Source organism: Myotis myotis, unplaced genomic scaffold (genome assembly GCF_014108235.1).
Source record: "Myotis myotis isolate mMyoMyo1 unplaced genomic scaffold, mMyoMyo1.p scaffold_m19_p_3, whole genome shotgun sequence".
NCBI lineage: Eukaryota > Metazoa > Chordata > Mammalia > Chiroptera > Vespertilionidae > Myotis > Myotis myotis.
The window spans coordinates 67,220,201-67,242,988 of NW_023416335.1; the positions used below are offsets into that span (position 1 = coordinate 67,220,201).

At 37.6% G+C, this 22,788-nt stretch overlaps 1 pseudogene; it reads left to right on the forward strand.

Annotated features, from left to right (window-relative positions):
* The first annotated feature begins 19,502 nt into the window (after positions 1 to 19,502).
* Positions 19,503 to 19,879, forward strand: LOC118651989 (annotated as a pseudogene).
* The last annotated feature ends 2,909 nt before the right edge of the window (positions 19,880 to 22,788 follow it).

A 22,788-nucleotide genomic window follows, 5' to 3' on the forward strand; every position in this document is an offset into this window, starting at 1 on the left:
AGAGCGTTGGCCTGCAAACTCAAGGTTCCCAGGTTGGATTCCGGTCAAGGACATGTGCCTTGGCTGCAGGCACATCCCCAGTGGGGAGTGTGCAGGAGGCCGCTGATCGATGTTTCTCTCTCATCAATGTTTCTAACTCTCTATCCCTCTCCCTTCTTCTCTGTAAAAAAAAAAAAAAAAAAAAAAAAAAAAAAAAAAAAAAAAAAAAAAAAAATCAATAAAATATATTTAAAAAAATAAAAATAAATTATTTAAATACTTGTTTATAAACACAATTAATTTCTCACTGAAATTTACAAGTAAATAGAATTGAAATAAGCATTATATGTACTTATTACATTGTCCAAAATTATATCTCATTAATTTTACTCAAGAAAAAAAAATAATGGCAAAGCAAGAGATTTTAAATTTTATATACTTTGTATACAAGCATTTGGTTACAGGAAAGGAAACTGTCATTGTAATTTCATTAATGTGGCATCTGACTGAATTCATTTTTTAGATTTATGGGTTTACTGTTCTGCCGTTCTTTTTATTAGTAAGGAGGCAGTTTTATTTCTGTTAAAGTCATTGATCAATAAAAAAATCTATTGTAGTAAAAACTTGATAGAATAGAATTCTCTATTGAACTCAGATGTAAAATTAAACAATAACAGAGAATTGCTTTCAGACAATAGCTCTATTTATGAGAGAAAGCAACATAGGAATTCAGTAATTGATCAGAGATCTTTATCCAGAAAGTCAGAAAAACAGAATATACTAAACATTTAAAAACATTGAGTTGTTTTTATCAGAGAATAGTATTCACTTTCATTATTGAGTTAAGGATCCAAAGGTGGATGCTGAGAATATTCAAATAAATTGACCCTAAAACAATACTGGTAATACCTTTGGATTGATAAAAGTATTCTTATTTTAGTAATAGTGACCAACCTTTTTATTTTGAAAAGAAAGATAAAGAGCACATAAATTTCTTGCTAAGACAGGTTGGTTAATTATATGTATATTTTAATATTATGTATTAATTTTAAAGATATTTATTTATTAATTACAATTGGCATTCAATATTATATTACTTTCAGGTGTACAAAATAGTTGTTAGACATTTATCTAACTTACAGAGTGAATCCCCTGATAAGTCGAGTACCCACCTGGCAATATTAAAATAGTATTGACTGCTAAAGGCCCGATGCACAAAATTGTACAAAAGTAGGCCTTCCGTCCCCCGGCTGCTGGCACTGGCTTCCCTCTGGCGCCTGGGAGCTAGGCTTCCCTCCGGCCGCCAGCAGTCACCCAGGACCTGGGCTTCCCACACAGCCCTGGCTTCATCCAGAAGGTCATCCAGTCTAATTAGCATATTATACTTTTATTATTATAGATATTACCAATCTATACTTTATATCTCCGTGACTATTTTTAAAATAATGTTTGTATGGTTGTTAGAATATGCTACAACATTTGTGTGTGTTGATGTGCCTTTGGGCTTATTGGGTTTACGTCTGAAATAAATTGTCTCTGTGCAAAAACAGAACACTGTGTCTCATAAGGTTTTGTTTTGTGTTTGTATTTTTTCATGTTAACTCTATTATGTGAACTGTGAAAAACATTCTGAAAAAAAATGTCTGAATAATAATATAATTGCTTAGCCTGGCTGGTGTAGCTCAGTGGTTGAGTGTCGACCTATGAACCAGGAGGTCATGGTTTGATTCCTGGTCAGGGCATATGCCCATGTTGTGGGCTCAGTCCCCAGAGCAGGGTGTGCAGGAGGCAGCCAATCAATGATTCTTTCTCATCATTGATATTTCTATCTCTCACCCTCTCCCTTCCTCTCTGAAATCAATAAACATATATTTAAAAAATATATACATCATCAAAGCACATGTAGTCATATTTTTATTATTCAAACTAGTGTCTCAGTGCACGAATACATGCACATTGATAGAAAATTAATTAGGAGAAATATTTTAATATCCCTATTCACCCTTTTTCTATAATAGAAGTGTCAACCAAATTCATGATTGACAATGATAGATCAAAACACACGTGTGATTGGCTCCAACAAAAGCTTTCTATGTATCGCACATGCACTAGTCAACTTAGGCTTTTATATATATACTAGAGGCCTGGTGCACAAAAATTTGTGCACTCAGGGGGTGGGGGGGTCCCTCAGCCCGGCCTGTGCCCTCTCGCAGTCTGGGACCCCTCGGGAGATAACGACCTGCTGGCTTAGGCCTGCTCCCGGGTGACAGAGGGCAGGCCCAATCCCTAAGTGCAGCCCCTGGTCGGGCTCAGAGCAGGGCCGATTGGGGAGTTGGGGCGCCTTCCCCTGTCATGCACAGAGCAGGGTAGATTGGGAGGTTGTGATGCCACCCTCAGTCACGCTCAGGGTAGGGCCGATTGGGGGGTTGGGGCACTGCCCCCTGTCACACTCAAAGCAGGGTCGATCGGGAGGTTGCAGTGCCACCCCCTGTCATGCACAGAGCAGGGTCAATCAGGGGGTTGGGGCTCCATACCCTGTCATGCACAGAGCAGGGCCAATCAGGGGGTTGGGGAGCTCCCCCCATCATGAACAGAGTAGGGCCGATAGGGGAGTTGGGGCACCGCCCCCTGTCACACTCATGGCAGGGTGGATCAGGGGGTTGGGGCGCCACCCTCTATCACCCACAGAGCAGGGCCGATCAGGGGTTTGGGGCGCCACCACTGTCACACTCAGGGCAGGGCCGATGGGGAGGTTATGGCTCTACCCCATCACACACAGAGCAGGGCCCGTGGGGGTGGGGGGGGTTGGGGCACCACACCCTGTCACACACAGAGCTGCAGGGCAATCAGGGGTTTGGGGAGCTCCCCCCTATCAGGCACAGAGCAGGGCTGATCAGGGGGTTGGGGCGCCTTTCCCTGTAAAGAACAGAGCAGGGCAGATAGGGAGCTTGTGGCCCTGCCCCCTGTCACACACAGAGCTGCAGGGCGATCAGGGGTTTTGGGCGCTGCCCCCTGTCACGCTGATCCCGGTGCCGGGAGGCCTCTCGGCTCTGCTGATCCTGGTGTTGGGAAGCATATTACCCTTTTACTATATAGGATAGAGGCCTGGTGCATGGGTGGGGCTGGCTGGTTTGCCCTGAAGGGTGTCCTGGATCAGGGTGGGAGTCCCCACTGGGGTGCCTGGCCAGTCTGGATGAGGGGCTGAGGACTGTTTTCAGGCTGGCAGGTGACGGAAGCTCCCAACTGCTCCTTTTTTTTCTTTTTTTTTATTCTGGGCCAGCTTTAGCTCTGGCTCCAGCTCTGAGGCCTCTGCTGCTGAAAGCAGGTATCTGGTTGTTTAGGTTCTATAATTGAAACAATGTATAACTCCAGCTCTGAGATCCCGGGCTCGCTGAAAGCAGGTTACTGGGGTTTTGTTTAGCTTCTATATTTGTTACAATGTTTCTTAAACTGCAAGCTCAGAGGCCAGTAAGGCAGGCGGGGAACGTTGGAGTCCTCCGTCACTGAAGCAAGCAAGCCTCATGTTTGCTTCCAGCTGCCTGGCTGCTGGCCGCCATCTTGGCTGGCAGTTAATTTGCATATCTCGCTGATTAGCCAATGGGAAGGGTAGCGGTCGTACGCTAATTACCATGTTTCTCTTTTATTAGATAGGCTATAGGTAAACTTTCTTAATTAGACCTGCTTTCTGATGTAGCTAAACTTTATCCAGCCCAGTAAAGCACTTCAACTTCTCTTTCAGGTAATTTTTAGCAACACAGCAGTAAATATCAACACAAAGCAGGTTATTATTGTAGATCATGCAGGGAGAACAAAGGGTGAAATATTTAACTCTAGCAGTGTTTGACTATATTCTGTGCAGTGAGAAAACCTGAAGTCATTTTCAAGGTCCACCATTTCTTACTTCTTTTCAGTTGTGTCAAGTGTCTAAACTTTCTAAATCTCCATTTTCTGGCTAATGAAAAGAAAATGGGATTCTACCGAGCCTCCTATCTACCTACTCCAGGACTTCTGTGAGGATCAAATGAGATGAGGCACGTGAAAATGCTTCACAAACATTTGGTTAAAGTGTAAAATGTTTGCACCTGGCTATAAAGCAAGTTGGGTTCCTGGGCTGAAGAAACTCCAAGGGGGCTAGTTGCTAGGGAGAGAAATCCGGGCATTACTAAGTAACATCATTACCCGGCACCCACAGTGACTATTGCTGGGCTGAGCTGGGCTGGGGGCCGCATTTTGTGCCATGGATTCTTGGCAGCATTTGCTGCAATTTGGTGAGTTGTTGCTCCGGGGTGGTCGTGGGGCCTGTGTCCCACTTGGGGGAAGCCGAGTGTTGGTTTGTTGGCGCTAGGTCCATGGTGCCATTTGCTTTTAAATGGCCAGTGCGTGTCATGGTGTCTCAGCATTGATCATCTGCCCCCTGGTGGTCAGTGCGCATCATAACTACCAGTTGGACGGACAGACACTTAGCCTTTTATATATATAGATAAACCATTCAAATTTTTATTTTTATGTTGTCTGACCTAAAAAAAAAATCAGAACAAAACAATAAAAACTTTGACTAGTAAGTATTCACTTTCCACTGATCTGATTATTGGTTAATATTCTACTGGGGGGAAATAAAGAAATGGAAGCAAGGGCTTATATTAAATTATAATAATTTAGGAGCATTTGACAACCATTTAGTTTGCAATACATAAGATAATTACCATGAATATAAATTATTAATCTCCACTGATCATGTTGACAAGGTAACTACAAATAATACTTAACATTGACTATAACGTGTAAAGCATGATAATTAATTGAAGATGAAAACAAAAGAAAATATATATAACCACCACACAAAACAAATAAACAATAAGAATACCCTTTCTGTTCTGTTTTATTCTAATAGCAAACTGGGCCAAATTGGTCAAAAGGTCCAAACTTGCAGTTATAAGATAAATAAGTCCTGGGGACATAATGTACATATGTTGTCCATAGTTAATGATACTGTATTGTATCAAAAGTCATTAAAAGAGTAGATATTAATAGCTCTTACTACAGGAAAAATAATTTGTAACTATGTGGGCTGATGTATGTTAGCTAGACTTGTGATCATTTTGTAATATATACATATACTGAATCATTTTGTTGAAAGCAATATGGTATATGTAAACATACATCAAAAAAAGAAATAGATTCTCTTTAAAAAATTACAGACCTATGTAACAAGTATACTTTTTCTATTATTATTTGTTTTATAGAGTCTGCCACTTGCTTTTTAAAAAAATACATTTTATTGATTTTTTTACAGAGAGAAAGGGAGAGGGATAGAGAGTTAGAAACATTGATGAGAGAGAAACATCAATCAGCTGCCTCCTGCACATTCCCTACTGGGGATGTGCCTGCAACCAAGGTACACGCCCTTGACTGGAATCAAACCTGGGACCCTTCAGCCCACAGGCCAACACTCTATCCACTGAGCCAGATTGGTTAGGCTGTCACTTGCTTTTAATATTTCTGACTTACCCATAACAATTGGCTACTTAGAAAGCTACACTAGGTGCAGTTGGTTTATTACTGATTGGATTCATATTCTAACCCAATCACATATTTGCCCTATCTTTGTGAAACATAGCCCTTCTCTATCTCTTCCTTCTGCAACCCTCCTTTCCCCTTTCTCTCCACTGTTTTCTTCTGTTGCAATGGCCACATCAACAATTGGATATGATGGGGGATTTTGCTATCATAAGTAAAAAAAAAAAAAAGGTAATGAATAGGAAGGAAATAACTTCTATTTAGAAGAATTACAATTGCTATCTTAATAATCACACAATTTAAATTAAAGCTTCAAGTTATATATTAAAGAGGAAATATTTAAATGCCATGTGAACAAATCTCAACTTGAGAAATAAATTAGTTTATGCTACCTGAAGCTTCATTAAGAAAACTATTAACAAGAAAGTCTAAAATAACATCTCCAACAAGAATACAGAAATCTATATTTAACATTTATATTAAATAAGTGATTTATAGAATAAAATAACATTTTTATTTTAGAAAAAAATATTTAATGATCTTTTGAAAGGGTACTATTGGTTTGTCTTAGAGCTCATAATTCTTTTTTTTTTTTTATTGCTTAAAGTATTACAAAGGGTATTACATATGTGTCCATTTTATCCCCCCGCCCTAGACAGTCCCCTAGCCTCCCCTATCCCCCAATGTCTTATGTCCACTGGTTATGCTTCTATGCATGCATACAAGTCCTTTAGTTGATCTCTTACCCCCCTACCTCCTGCCCCCCAACCCTCCCCGGCCTTCCTGCTGCAGTTTGACAATCTGTTTGAAGCAGCTCTGCCTCTGTATCTATTATTGTTCAAAAGTTTATAATGGTCTCTATTATCCATGAATGAGTGAGATCATGTGGTATTTTTCCTTCATTGACTGGCTTATTTCACTTAGCATAATGCTCTCCAGTTCCATCCATGACGTTGCAAATGGTAAGAGTTCCTTCCTTTTTAGAGCAGCATAGTATTCCATCGTGTAGATGTACCACAGTTTTCTAATCCATTCATCTACTGATGGGCACTTAGGCTGTTTCCAGATCTTAGCTATGGTGAATTGTGCTGCTATGAACATAGGGGTGCATATATCCTTTCTAATTGGTGTTTCTGGTTTCTTGGGATATATTCCTAGAAGTGGGATCACAGGGTCAAATGGGAGTTCCATTTGTAGTTTTTTGAGGAAACTCCATACTGTCTTCCATAGTGGCTGCACCAGACTGCATTCCCACCAGCAGTGCACAAGTGTTCCTTTTTCTCCACATCCTCTCCAGCACTTGTCGTTTGTTGATTTGTTGATGATAGCCAGTCTGACAGGTGTGAGATGGTACCTCATTGTTGTTTTGATTTGCATCTCTCGGATGATTAGTGACTTTGAGCATGTTTTCATATGTCTCTTGGCTTTCTGAATGTCCTCTTTTGAAAGGTGTCTCTTTAGGTCCTTTGCCCATTTTTTGATTGGATTGTTTATCTTCCTTTTGTTAAGTTGTATGAGTTCCCTATAAATTTTGGAGATTAGGCCCTTATCGGATATGACATTGGCAAATATGTTTTCCCACACAGTGGGTTTTCTCGTTGTTTTGTTGATGGTTCCTTTTGCTGTGCAGAAGCTTTTTATTTTGATGTAGTCCCATTTGTTCATTTTCTCTTTAGTTTCAAGTGCCCTAGGAGCTGTATCAGTGAAGAAATTGCTTCGGCATATGTCTGAGATTTTGTTGCCTTTGGATTCTTCTAGAATTTTTATAGTTTCCTGTCGTACATTTAAGTCCTTTATCCATTTTGAGTTTATTTTTGTGTATGGTGTAAGTTGGTGGTCTAGTTTCATTTTCTTGCATATATCTGTCCAATTTTCCCAGCACCATTTATTGAAGAGACTATCTTGGCTCCATTGTATGTTCTTGCCTCCTTTGTCAAATATTAATTGAGCATATTGGTTTGGGCCGATTTCTGGGCTCTCTATTCTATTCCATTGATCTATATTTAGAGCTCATAATTCTTTTGATATACAAGTTGAAGAATTGTATCCAGATCTTATAAAAATTACCTTGTGTTTTTGTTCTGTACGTATTTATTAAAACAACCTATCTCCCATATTATAAAGGTTACATGATTAAGTATTTCATAATTTAACTAAAGTGATGAGCAAGTACATAAATTATAATGTAATATATTTCCAAAAATGCCTTTTTTACATATCAAAAAGAAGTGTGTGCCTATGTATGTGTGAGAATTCAAAAAAAAGAAAAAAAAAAGGATGTAAGTAGAGATGGATACTCATGGATACTCATTCCCCATTATATCTAATTTGACTTAATGAGAAGTAGTTCTTAACTTTCAATCAAACTCAATATAGCATAAATTTTTTAAAAAAAAGTTAAAAAGAATATTTTAAAGCTAGAATATTAGTACTTTTGCATTTTATCCCCTTGATAATAGATTTTCTTATTCAGCTCTAAATTTTTGAGAAGTAATTATTAAAATGTATGGCACTGAGTCCATTTTTTTATTGTAAAACTTTTATATTAACTAAGAGTTGTCTAGGTTGTCAAGGAAATTTACCAATTTATGTCACTCATTTGGGTTCATAATTAAACACAATTCTTTGCTAAGATTTTTATATAAATCTGCACTGTTTTCTGTAATGGGAAAAGGGGTTTTAACTACTTTACATGAATCATTAGAAAATAATGTTAGAAATCATAACATTGCTTTATTGTAAGTTGTCTCGCATGCTTGTTAATTAATTATGTTTCATGGTGGTAAATAGTAGAATATATTAATTCCAGGTCTACAAACAAACCGTATTCACAGAAAATAGATCCATTTAAGTTGGAACATGCTGGTGTTCTTGCAATAAGACCATGAAATCAGTGTTGAAATTGTTAAACAGAGGAAAGCAAGGTTTAAAGAAAGAAATGGAGATTGTGTGAGCTGGTGGCTCACCTACAGTAGACTAGATGAGAGAAGTTCCATTTTTTAGTGTGTGTGTGTGTTGTGTGTATGTACATGTTTGCGAGTTTTTATTTACTTCATTGACTAGGACATATTAATTATTGAAGTGAGTTTCTTATCAGAGAATAAGATTAGCAACCAGGGGCATTAGCAGGCATTGAACTCAGAGACCCAGAAATATCAAAGTGCTAAGAAATCCAGGAATCAAAGACTCAGGTATATAAAAGCAATAGCCCCACAAAATATATTTAAAATAACAGTAAATACATTTTCTGTGTGAATGTTCAATATACCATTATGTAAGTAACTTTTCTTAGAATAAAAATAAAAAATGTTCAGTAGCAAAAATAAGTTTTGTAAATGCTACAGTTTTCTTTAATTCTTCCCCCATCCTAGATGCCAACCCCTTTCAGCAGCTAGCTTTACAAAACACATTGTCATCTGGCATGAGTAAAGAAATATCCTTATCATTCTTTAATACAATCTTTTCTAAATGTTTTGACTGAATATATCCTATATAATAAAAGGGTAATATACAAATCGACCAAACGGTGTAATGACTGGTTGCTATGATGCGCACGACCACCAGGGGGCCGATGTTCAATACAGGAGCTGCCCCCTGGTGGTCAGTGCACTCCCAGAAGCTGGGCTCATGGCTGGCGAGCACAGCAGCGGTAGCTGGAGCCTCTAGGGGCTGGGGAGGGATGCAGGAGGTTGGCCAGCTGGGGAGGGACCACTGGAGGGCTCCAGGGCATGTCCAGCCCATCTTGTTCAGTCCTGATCAGCTGGACCCCAGCAGCAAGCTCACCTACTGGTTGGAGGATGTGCCCCCTGGTGGTCAGTGCATGTCATAGTGACTGGACAACCGGTCGACGGTCTGCCCCCTGATGGTCAGCGCATGTCATAACAAGCAGTTGAGCGGCCTTAGCATGTCATTAGCATATTACACTTTGATTGGTTGAACAACTGACTAGACAACTGGACACTTAGCATATTAGGCTTTTATTATATAGGATATTCCTATGAATACTTAGCATTTTTAAATGCATCAGTAGACCACAGAAGAGGATTTGAAAATGTTACAGACAATTTCTCAGCTCACTGTTTGCACATGCTAATTGTTTTTCCTATTACTCAATGTTTTATTACAGACTTTATTCTCTGAACTGAAGTCATACTTATGGATTCTCTGGATGTGGGAATCTGTAGCATATCCCTCTTGACCTGTTGTTGTTCTCATTCAGTGCTTTGCTGTGGTCTCTCCTATTCTTTTGGAATCATCAGTATTTGGTAACATACACACACAGAAAAAATTGATTTCTGTCTCTGATCCCATGTAATCCTCCCTGGTAGGCTAACACTAGAAATGCATCTCTTACTGTGAAACATTGAAGCAAGACAAAGAATTGCCCATTCTTCTGTACCTTTGCAGAGAACATTGTTGTATACTTCTAGAGTTCTTTCACAAGAAATTAGTTTTAATGTAAAGCCTAATATTTAATCTGGAAATACCTAAATTTAGACATATATATAAAATTCATGACAACCCCAAATTAATATTACTATACCTCTACCTTCTGGTGGAGGAGACAAAAATAAATAGGAGAAAATAAGATATTTTGTAATATCAAATAATTATAGTCAGTTATCTAACTCAATAGGTGACATGTGAAAAAATATTTGGAAGGTCATGATGCATTCAAAAAATGAGTATGCCTGAAACAGGGAGAAAGAGAAAGAGATGTAGGTGATTGCCAGGAGCCGGTCCATCCTTGCTGTTTCAAGGGACCTGGCATATATGGCATACTGTTCTTAATATGTTTGCTCACCTTCTTGGCACTGTGTGTTTTAACCAAGGTCTCTGAGAAAGGTTGTTTCCCCAGATAGGGATTTTCCCCTGAAGTTAGGGAGGGAATAAAACCTCTTAACTAAGTGCCAGGTGGGTAATTAATCACTTTAACTACGAACAATCATGCTTAAGCTACATAATCTTTACTCCCTGGAATGGAGATAAGAAACGCCTTAACCTTTTTAATAGAGATTGATAGGATTGAATCAACTGGTATAAATACAGATGTAATAAGACAGAAGAAGACAGAACTAAGAAGACAGAACCAGGAGGCACAGAACCTACACAGAACATTCTCTAGAGACAGAAGAACTTCGCTGGAGAGAACATGGCAAAAGATCCTGGACAGAAACTGGCCTCAGAACCTAGAGACAGAACCTAGCGAGAGAACATGGCAAAAGATCCTGGACTGAACCTGACTACAGAAACTGGCAAGAGAACCTGACTAGAAACTAGTGACTGAACCTGGCTGGAGAACCTGGACACAACCTGGCTGGAGAACCTAGCGAGGGAACTTGGCTACAGAACCTGGCTGGAGAACCTGGAGAACCTGGCTGGAGAACCTAGCAAGACAACATGGACACAGAACCTGGCTGGAGATCCTAACCAGAACTTCGCTGGAGATCCAGACCAGAACTTGGCTGGAGATCCTGGCTAGAGATCCTGGCTAGGCTGCTGATCAACTGAACGCTGTCTCCGTGTCCTTCCTTCTTCACCAACTCCGTCTACGCCTTTGGGAACCCCTGGACCTGCTGGGGTTGGACCCCGGCAGGTGATGATATGAGACAGGGGTGATATTTCATTAAAACTCATGCATTTGTAATAAGTTAATTGTGGTACTGAAATTTTCTGTTGTTTATCATGCTAATAAAACAATAAAATGGAATGTATATGTTACATTTTATAAGTTTTCCATTAAGGACAATGGTTTTTAAACTGCTTTTGGTCAAATATTAGAGTTTATAAGAATTACCAAGAGAAAAGAAATACCACATATTCCAAACACTGCTGTCATGTCTCTTGCTTCACTAGCCACAATTGGTTTTATCTCTGAAGTGCTCATTGAACTATTTTTAAAATTTATCCTTCAGAGTATCATGATTATCTGATGCTGAAAAATCCAAGAATTCTGTGAATTCTATACTCAAAGCAACATAAATCTCTTACAAATTATATACAAAATGTGCTGTATACGACTTTACTGTACATTCATATGCAACTTTACTGTTTGGTGCATTTTTTAGTGTTGTTTGCAATGAATTTTACCTAAAGTTATCTAGCTTTATTTGAGTTACTTTTATGCATTAATTGTCCATTTCAATAGAATGTGTTAATGCTTCCCTTAGGAAATGTTATTACTTTAAGAAAAGGATATTGTCAATAATCATAAACTCAACTTTAAATGCTTATGTTTCTTGTACTTATTTTTCAGCAAGCACAGACTTGAGTAGATTTTTGTCTTTAGTCAAAATTACTCCAGCATTTCCACTAACTATTGTTTGTGAATATAACTATAAAGCACAAATTATGGTTGCTTCCTCTAGATTCAAGATTCACAGAAAGTCTTTGAAAAGTAGCATAATACTGCTGGGAAAATTTTAGTTCCTGGCTGTCTCCAATACTACTTTTTAAAAATCCCAGTGTTTTCAAAGTAAATATAAATTCTTCTTCCAATTCCCTGTTTTTTCAGTACCTGGGACATATTTCTCCCATGATCTTGTTTCCCACTGTACTTCAGCCTCTCACTCCCATGGTATTTGCCAAGATCTTGATATGACCAACAATTTTACACACACCCCGTAATGTCAATACCATATGTTCCATTATATAACCAATTACATTTTGTCATTTTTCTCCAATCTTTAGGGCTCAGAATCCAACACCCCCCCTGGACCACTGACACTACCATATTTTCATCCTCTAAAACGTTTGAGTCCAGATTCCCCTCTTGCTCACTTCATATTTCTTTTCCAAGCCACCCCTGTAACCACCCCTGCCTAGAAACCTTGACTTCCTTTGCCTGTTGCCTACTCTGTTGTAACATCATAGCCATCACTCTCTCCTTTGGACTGCCCTCCTTTAGTTGAATATGACCAAGGAATAAACACGGCTTTGCTGAATCACCCCTTATTCATTTGTGTTCCCTTCCAATGACTAGTTTATGTTTTCTTTTTCCTGAAACCTCCAGTGACAACCTAGCTGATCTGCCTGCTCAGATGGTGACATTACTGCCTAGGTAACTGAGAAAATTAAGGCAATTTAAAGAAATCATCTAGAAATCACCCGCACTGCATTCATCCACCTGCTGACATCTTCAGCCATAAGCTCTAACTTCCCAACTTCTTTTATGTAAAGACAGTTTCCATTTATAAATGAGACTTTATTTCCTCTCATCTATTTAATGATATGTCAGTAATTTTTTTTGTCTTCGACACCAAGTCATCTATACACTCTACCCTATCATTCCTTTCAGAATAACAATGTCCTATTATTTTTCCCATCTTGACAGTCCATCTTTTACACTTCTTACTCCATCAGCTAATACTTCTTTACTCTCTTTATAGCCAACCACCTCAAGATTTGTCTTTATTCTTTTTTTTATTCTTGTTAAGAATACTCCACTTATTCATGGAGGCCAAGACATGAAAACAACTGAAGTGCCCCTTGATAGATGATTGGATAAAGAAGATGTGGTACATACACTAAGTGGCCAGATTATTATGACCACCTGACGTTTGTAGGCAAATTAGCTATAATTTCATGCTGAAGTTGCTAGAGGGCCAGACCATTATAAATAGGGAAGCAGGTTGTTTACCATGACAGTAGAAGTGATTTTTTTTTTTTCTGAAGATACGGGTAAACAACACGATTTAACAGCCTTTGAATGTGGGAGATATTATACACACACACACAATGGAATACTACTCAGCCATAAGAAAAGAAGAAATACTGCCATTTGCAACAACATAGATGGATCTTAAGTGGATCTTATAAGTGAAATAAGTCAGAAAGAATAAAAAACCATATGATTTCACTCATGTGTGGGATAAAAATTGAAAGCAACAAATAAACAAACAAGACAAAAACTCATAGACACAAACAATAGTATAGTGGTTACCAAAGGGAATGGGGAATGGGGTGGGGAGAAGGTCATAAAGGGTAAAAAGGGGTCAAAGATATGGTGATGGAAGGTAATTTGACTTTGAGTGGTAAACATACAATACATTATGCAGATGATGTATTATAGAATTATACATTTGAAGCATGTAATTTTAAAAAATACTTGTATCAGTTCTTTGATTAATCTCTTCCCATCCATCTGCCCATCCCAGCCTTCCCTCTGAGATTTGACAGTCTGTTCCATGCTTCTATGTCTCTGGATCTATTTTGTTCATCAGTTTATTTTGTTTTTTTAGAGTCCACATATGAGTGAGATCATGTGATACTTGTCTTTCTCTGACAGATTTATTTTGTTTAGTATAATACTCTCCAGGTCCATCCACGCTGTCTCAAAGAGTAAGAGATCCTTCTTTTTTACTGCTGCATAGTTTTCTATAGTGTAAATGTACCACAGCTTTTTTATCCACTTGTCTACTGATGGACACCTGGGCTGTTTCCAGTTGTTAGCTATTGTAAATTGTGCTACTATGAACATAGTGATATATACATTCTTTCTGATTGATGTTTTGAGTTTCTTGGGATATAGTCCTAGAAGTGGGATCACTGGGTCAAATGGAAGTGAAAGGGCGAGTAGTCGCAGGGCCTGACCACGCTGCTGGCGGCCTCGAGCACCAACTCCCCAGCCCACCACGGGAGCCCTGCGCAGGCTGCCACCCGCCCGCCGCCCCCGGCGGCGGCAGCAGTGGCGGCAGGGCGGGGCGTGTGCCCTCGCCCGAGGAGATGGAGAAGGAGGCGATCGCCACCGTCCCCGGGAAAGAGACAGAGGACGTGGACTTCCTATCTGGGCTGGAACTGGTCCCTGGAGCCTGGGCTCAGCTCGCCCTTGGGGGGGCGAGGACTGCGCCCTCCATCTTGCCCTGGGTTCTCCATTTTTGGGGTGGCCACCATGTGCTCAGGAGAGTGCCTTCTTCCCGGAAGCCCAGGCCCCTGCTGGCCACGCCCAGGATTTCTTTAAACTAACCAATGACAATCAAGGGACGTGCACGCCAGAGAGATGACCACATCCTGTGTAACAAGACCCGACTCGCGCCTGGCCAATTGGCGGGGCCCACAGTCCCCTCTCCTGCCCTTACTATAAAACCCACAATCCCATCAGGCCTCGCTCTCTCTCGGCCACTGGAGCTTACCGTTGCATCGGTGAGTGTGGCAGGGGAGCCAAACCTAGGTTTGAAATGAATGACTCTTTGCTTTTGCATCGGACTGACGGGCTCCCTGTGGGGGTTCTTGGGAATCTTGAAATCTGGGCACAACAGAAGTTCCATATTTATGTTTTTGAGGAAACTCCATACTGTTTTCCATAGTGGCTACAGCAGTCTGCATTCCCACCAACAGTTTACTAAGGTTTCCTTTTCTCCACATTCGCACCAGAACTTGTCATTTGTTGGTTTGTTGATGATAGCCATTCTACCAGGTGTGAGGTGATACCTCATTATAGTTTTAATTTGCATATCTGGGATGATTAGTGACTTTGAGCATTTTTTTCATATGTCTCATGGCCATCAGTATATCCACTTTGCAGAAGTGTCTATTTAGGTCTCTTGCCCTTTTTTTTAATTGGATTGTTTTTCTTCCTTTTGTTAAGTAGTACAAGTTCCTGATATGTTTTGGATATTAATTTTTTATTAGATATATGATTGGCAAATATGTTCTCCCATACAGTAGGCTCCTTTTTCATTTTGTTGATGGTTTCTTTTTGCTGTGTAGAAGTTTTTTTTTATTTTAATGCAGTCCCACTTGTTTATTTTCTCCTTTGTTACCTTTGCCCTAGGAAATGCATTGGAAAACATATTGCTACGAAAGGTGTCTGTGATTTTGTTGTATATGGTTTCTTCTAGGATTTTTATGGCTTCACACCTTATACTTAAGTACTTTATCTATTTGGAGTTTATTCTTGTATATGGTGTAAGTTGGTGGTCTAGTTCCTTTTTTTTTGTTTTTGATGCATGTAGCTGTCCAATTTTCCCAACACCATTTATTGAAGAGACTCTCTTGAATCCTTTATGCTCTTTCCTCCTTTGTCAAATATTAATTGAGTGTAATTGCTTGGGTCTCTATTCTGTTTCATTGTCTATATGTCTATTCTTATGCCAATACCAGGCTGTTTTGATTATAATGGGTTTTTAATATAACTTGATATCTGATATGGTGATCCCTCTAACTTTGTTTTTCTTTCCAAAGATTGTTGTAGCTATTTGGGGGTCTTCTTGGTTTCATATAAATTTTTGAAGTATTTTTTCTGGATCTGTTTAATATGCTCTTGGTCTTTTAATAGGGATTGCATTGAATCTATAGATTGTTTGGGGTACTATAGACATTTTAATGATGTTAATTCTACCAATTAGAGAGGGAGAGAGAGAAACATCAATGAGAGAGCACAACATTGACTGGCTACCTCCTGTATGCCCCCTATTGGGAATCTAACTGACAACTTCCTGGTACACAGGAAGATGCTGAACCAACTGAGCCACACCAGCCAAAGCTGAAACTTAGTATACAATTTTATGAACCGATGTCACTCCAATAAATTTTTAAAAGGCCCACTCCACTTAATGCTTTTGTTATAGTTACCTGATATCCACCATGATTGCTAAACATTTTTAATTTTCAGTACTCAAATTAATCAGTGCTCAGCTTTTATCAGCAGGATGTGACACAGTTGATTCTTTTAGCCCCCTTCAAGCATATTCTTCTTTTTGATTTCATGACACCAAAAACTCCGTTTCCCTCCTACTTTACTGACCACTCATTCTTGATCTTTCTGGATGTTCCCTTGTTTCCTCTAATCTCTTCAATTCAATGTGTCCCAGGGCTGTGACTTTGAACTCCCTCCTTTCAATAGCGATAATATTTCCCAATCTTTGTTACTCTCCTGGTCTTATTATCTGCTAAAATTTCCAGCTCAATTAATGGACTCTCTTATGAACCCCAGACTCAAAAGTATATTAAAGTGCTTGCTTGACATCTCTACTTGGATATCTCATAGATGTTTCAATCTTTGCAAGTCTAAAATTGAATTTCTGCTCTCTCCTTCCCTTCCCCCCATAAACCTGCTCTTCTCACAACCTTTCCCTTGTCAATCAATGGCAACTGCACCAAATTAGCCTTTGGTTTACAATCACAACTAGACCTAAAAGTCACAGAATGATTCTTGACATCCCTTATTTCCTACATCAAATTTGTTAGAGAATTCTGTGGTCTCTACTTTCAAAATAAATACGGGATATTATATTTCCCAACTCTCCTATTCCAACACCTCAATGGTTGGAGAAACAACATCTCCAGACTTCCTTACTGTAATAACTTCCTAACAGATCTCCCTTGACTCCCAAGAATCTCTTTTTGATATAGCAATCAGAAGGGTCAATTTAAAATGCAATCCAGAACATATTACTTCTAAGTTCGAAGCTATGTAGTGGTTTCCACCTCACAAAGGCAAAATGTATGAGGATCTATATGATTTCCCTCAGTTACTGCTTTTATTGCAGCTTCTCATAGTTCCTATCCTCCTCACTCCACTTCAGCCATGCTGGCCTTCTTTCCAGTCCCTGAATGTGGCAGGTCCTTTCTGCCACAAGCCTTTCCATAAATTCTTCCCTCTGTCACAAGTGTTTTTCCTCAAAAATATATGTGACTTACATTTGAGTCTTTGCACAAACAGCTACTATGTCACTAGTCCTTCTTTGCTCAATGTATGTAAAATTGAAATTCTACCATCCCTGACCCTCTCACCCCCTTGCTCTGTACTACCTATTTTTCCTTTATAGCCCTTATTACATTCTAACTTATTATTTGCTTTTAAATGATACTTTTTTGTGTATTTTCTATCTTGCCTAGTAGATGGTCGCAGACAAGCAGAAATATTGGACTTGCTAATGTATCCCAAGGATCCACAAACTTACTGATGCATGACAGGCACTTATTTCTTTTTACCTAAATGAAATAATAACAGCTAATATTTAATGAGTGCTTAATGTTTTTTGGTTTTTTTTAAATATATTTTTTATTGATTTTTTACAGAGAGGATGGGAGAGAGACAGAGAGAGTTAGAAACATCGATGAGAGAGAAACATCCATCAGCCGCCTCCTGCACATCTCCTACTGGGGATGTGCCCGCAACCCAGGTACATGCCCTTGACTGGAATCAAACCTGGGACCTTTCAGTCCGCAGGACGACGCTCTATCCACTGAGCCAAACTGGTTTCGGCCAAATGAGTGCTTAATGTCTAATGTTTGTCAGACACTGTACTAAGTGCCGAGCAAATCTTATAAATATTATTGCCACTCATCTATAGATGTCGAAGGGGGAGAGAAGGAGCCAATTGCTATTTTAAGGGTTTCAGATACAGTAGAGCATTTTATCTGAAAACAAACCATACAAAAGTGGGCACTACTCTATTTTTCTTTTTGTCAAAGGAGAAAACTAAAATACATGAAATTTTGTAAATTGCTCAACTTTAGTTGAACAGCTAAAAATATGTGAAGCTGGTATTCAAATCCAAGCAGTCTGGCCCTGGCATCCATGATTTTAACCACACATACACTATCTCATGCTAGAAAGTAGGAGAACTTAGATTTGAAGACAAGCAATCTAATCCCAGAACCCACATTCTTAATGACCAACATATATTTCACTCACTGCTAGATCATTAGCAATAAATCATGGGCCATTGGCCAACTGAATGTGTTCTTTATAAGTTCTATTAAATTGTCAACAGGCACTAGAGAGAAAGAGTAGAATGCTATAAAACCATTTAATGTCTTCAATGACTTTGAGATATTGGGACTTAAATAAGTTCTTATTCTTATGAACCCATTAAATCTATGTCTTCACTGAATGCCACTCTAAGTGATATATACACAATAATAAGTACCTGTAGTAACATAAGCATGTCACTTAATGATTCCAAGCTGCATTTGTATTTTCATCCAAATGTGACAAGTTTGAATTAAATGAAGTTTAAATTTCCAGTTTTAAAATGTTAGATCACAGGTGACCACAAGGAATTTACATTATACTTTACTATTTTTTTATCATTTCATATAAATTATCTTGTACAAGAATGTATTTTTAAATTAATTGTCATCATGATTTCATCCTAGTGGACACTATTGTTTCCCATAAGTCTGCATATTAAATTTAAAAGTGATATCAACATTCATATGCTAATAAATATATTCACAAATGAGAGTGATGGGAAGGAATGGATTTATAGCAAGAATTGCAATACATATTTTTTATAATTTCTTCCCTCCGTAGAACTGCAATTATGATTTCTCCTTTACAGTTTATCTCATCAAAAAATCATTGCTGCAATTTAAGTAAATCCATAATAATAAAAAATTTTCTGTTTATGAACTTTGGAGACTCCACAGAATATATTGTCTTTGAATAAACACTTTCAATTCCTAACTTCTTTATAAGTTTTATGAAAAAGATGTACAAAATTGTCCAATAATGAAGGAAATAAAATTTACCATAGAGAAAAGAGTTTCAGAGAAACATCTGCAAAGAGCTTTGAGTGGAAATTTAAGGAGCTAACTTGTAACATTTTCAGAGCATGGTTTTGTTTATCAGGGCTATCTATGCAGGTTTTGTCATAAATAATTTAAATTTAATTTTCTCTTTCATCATAGTTCCAATTTATATTTAAGAGCCTCAAACTCAAGTTTTCTTCCAGACAAGTATACTTTAAAAGCAGCTGTTGTCATTAGGAAGAAAACATGAGCAATACTATCTGTTTTACTTTAATCTTATGTTACCTAAGGGAAGTAGGAATTCAAACATACGCTGACTTCTCACACACATGATTTATAACATGATTATGAGTATTTGATTATTTTTAAAATATGACTGATATTTGTAGTAGAGACAATAATATAATTTGATATTAACGTTGCATACTAATCTTTAAAATTCTTGGTCATTTTTTATTTACTAAAGTATGCAATAGATATATTGGTTGCTACATTTGAATATGGGCTTTTCTGCCTCCACTGCCACCATGGCACCTGTGAAAAAATGTGCAGCAAAGGAAGGAAAAAGAAAAAGAAGCAGGTTCTGAAGTTTACACTTGAATGCACCCACCTGGTAAAAGATAGAATTAAGGATGCTGCCAATTTTCACAATTTCTTCATAAGAGGATCAAAGTGAATGGAAAAACTAGGAATCTCAATGGAGAGGTTGTGACCATTGAAAGGAGCAGGGCAAGATTACTGCAACTTCTGAGGTGCCTTTTACCAAAAGATACTTGAAATATATCATCAAAAATATTTGAAGAGAAATAATCTACATTATTGGTTGCATGCATTAACTAAGAGCGAAGAAAGTTATAAATTATGTTACTTCCAGATTAACCAGGATGATGAAGAGGAGGATTAAAACTAATTTATCTAGAATGTTTTGTATGAGTTCTTAAATAAGACTTGGAAACCAAAAAGAAAATGTACACAAATATCTTATTTATATAATTTTATTCCCATTCTTGAAAGATTATTTCCATTTAAAAAGGTTAAGTGTATAAAAATGATTATATATATATATATATATATATATAATTAAAAATTACATTTAATAAGCCCCAGATGATAGGATATTAAAAATGTGTGCAGATGTTCAAACCTCAGAGGGAAGGTAAGGGAGAGAGATCAACCAAAGGACTTGTATGCATGCATATAAGCCTAACCAATGGACACAGACAACAGGGGCTGAGGGTGAGGGCAAGACTCGGGGGATGAGGGGACAATGGGGGGATAAAGACACATCTGTAATACCTTAATCAATAAAAAAATTTAAAAAAAATTAAAAAATGTGTACATATACTATATATACATAATGCTTTTTGTTTTGGAATGGTTTCAAAGAAATCACATTTTATAAAAATTTGTGATTTCATTAAACTTTACTTAAGATTAAATAGTATTAAAATAAGGTAATAGAAAAACCACAGAATTTAGGTTTATGTACTATTCCATACTATATTAAATCATATTTTAATATTTAATTTCCAAATAAGAACATAATGTATACATATAAAAATGATTGAATAATATAAGGACATGAATAATCCACATGAATTCTAGATATAAGGAAATTGGTGAAAATAATTTAACAGAAACATTTGATTTAGAAATGATCTGTCTTTTACAATTTAGGACTAATGCATAAATTGATTATTCAGTTATATGCAGCATATATATTTGGGTATTTCTGTGAGCCAATGCTTTCACATTTAATTGTAAGGTTCAGTTAATTGAATACTTACTGATTTCAATGGGAAGGATAAAATATGATTAAGAGACTATTGTTGCATTTAAAGTCTTTTTCCTTTATGCAGTAGGAGAACTTTCAGAAAAAAAATTCTCAGGTTTGGCACTAGGCCCTGTCTCAGTTACATCCTATGTATAAGCAATAAAACCTTCCAACCTCAATTTCTCTAGCAATGAGCCCATGTAATGATCCCCACCTTAATTGGTGCCCTGAAATTTATTTAATGTAAAATAACATGTCATCACATTGTTTACTGTTAGGCATCTGGAAAGGTAAAAGGTCAGCACTTATTCCAACAATATTAGTGTTATTCAGGCACAAAGTATATCTGTAAAATGTTAGTATAATTGTATTTAAATGTGACATTATCTCTTTTTTTACCTCTTTATTATTTATTTATTTTTTTAATTTAAGTTCTTTATTGTGTAATGTATTACATGTCTCATTTTCCCCCATTGATCTCTCCCCAGCCACCCCCAACCCCCAGCATAAGCCCTCACCTCCCCACCCTCTGTCTGTGTCCATTGGTTATGCTCATATGCATGTATACAAGTCCTTTGATTGATTAACTATCTCTTAAATTATAGAATCCTTCTTCATACCCCAATTGATAAGCAACTGACTCACTCTCCAGGCTACATAAATTGTACTTTTTTGTTTATCAGTCATATGCTTTGTGATTAAAAATATTATTTAGCCTAGCCGGCATGGCTCAGTGGTTGAGCATTCGCCTGTGAACCTAGGTCATGGTTCAATTCCTGGTCAGGACACATGCCTAAGTTGTGGGCTTGATGCCCAGTGCAGGAGACAACCAAGCAATGATTCACTCTCATTATTGATGTTTCTATCTCTCTCTCCTCTCCCTTCTCTGAAATCAATACAAATATATTTTTAAAAATAAATAAAAACATACATTTTTTAAAAGAAGAAGAAAAACAAATTGAGAAAGAAGAAGCAAAAATATCACTTTTGCAGATGACATGATTCTGTATTTAGGAAAACTCTAAAGACTCAACCAAAAAACTATTATAAACAATAAACAAATAGAGTAAAGACACAGGATAAAAATCAATGTATAAAAATCAACTTCTAACTTATATAATAACAATGAAACTTCAGAAAATGACATGAAAAAAATAATTCCAATTTCAACAACAACAAAAAAAACACACAAAATAGCCGAAACCGGTTTGGCTCAGTGGATGGAGCGTCGGCCTGCGGACTGAGGGGTCCCAGGTTCGATTCCGGTCGGGGGCATGTGCCTGGGTTGCGGGCACATCCCCGGTGGGAGATGTGCAGGGGGCAGCTGATCGATGTTTCTCTCTCATCGATGTTTCTAACTTCCTGTCTCTCTCCCTTCCTCTCTGTGAAAAATCAATAAAAAATATATATATATTTTAAAAAAAAAACACACAAAATAAATGGGAATAAACTTAACAAATTATGTGAAGGACCTATACACTGAAAATTACAAGGCTTTATTAAAAGAGACTGAAAAACACACAAGGAACTGTAAAGGTATTCCATGTTCATGGATTGGAAGATTCAACATAGTTAAAATGGCCATATTACCCAAAGCATTATACAGATTTAATCTATCCCCATCAAAATCCCAATATCATTTAAAAAAATAGAACAAAAAAATCACCAGATTTTTATGGATCCACAAAAGACCCCACATAACAAAGCAATCCTGAGAAAAAAAGAATGAAGCCAAGTTATCACACTACCTGATTTGAATCACACTACAAATCCATGATAATCAAAACCGCATGGTATTGGTGGAAAAGCAGGCTCACAGACAAATGGAATAGGATTGAGAGCCCAGAAATAAAACCACAGGTATGTGGGAAAATAATTTTTGGCAAAGGATCTAAGAAAAACATAATGGAGAAAATGGTGCTGGGATAATTGGAAAGTCACATACAAAGGAATTAAACTACATTTCAGTTTGTACCCTTGTGCCAAATTAATTTAAAGTGGATCAAAGACCTAAATATAAGATCTAAAACAATAAAGTA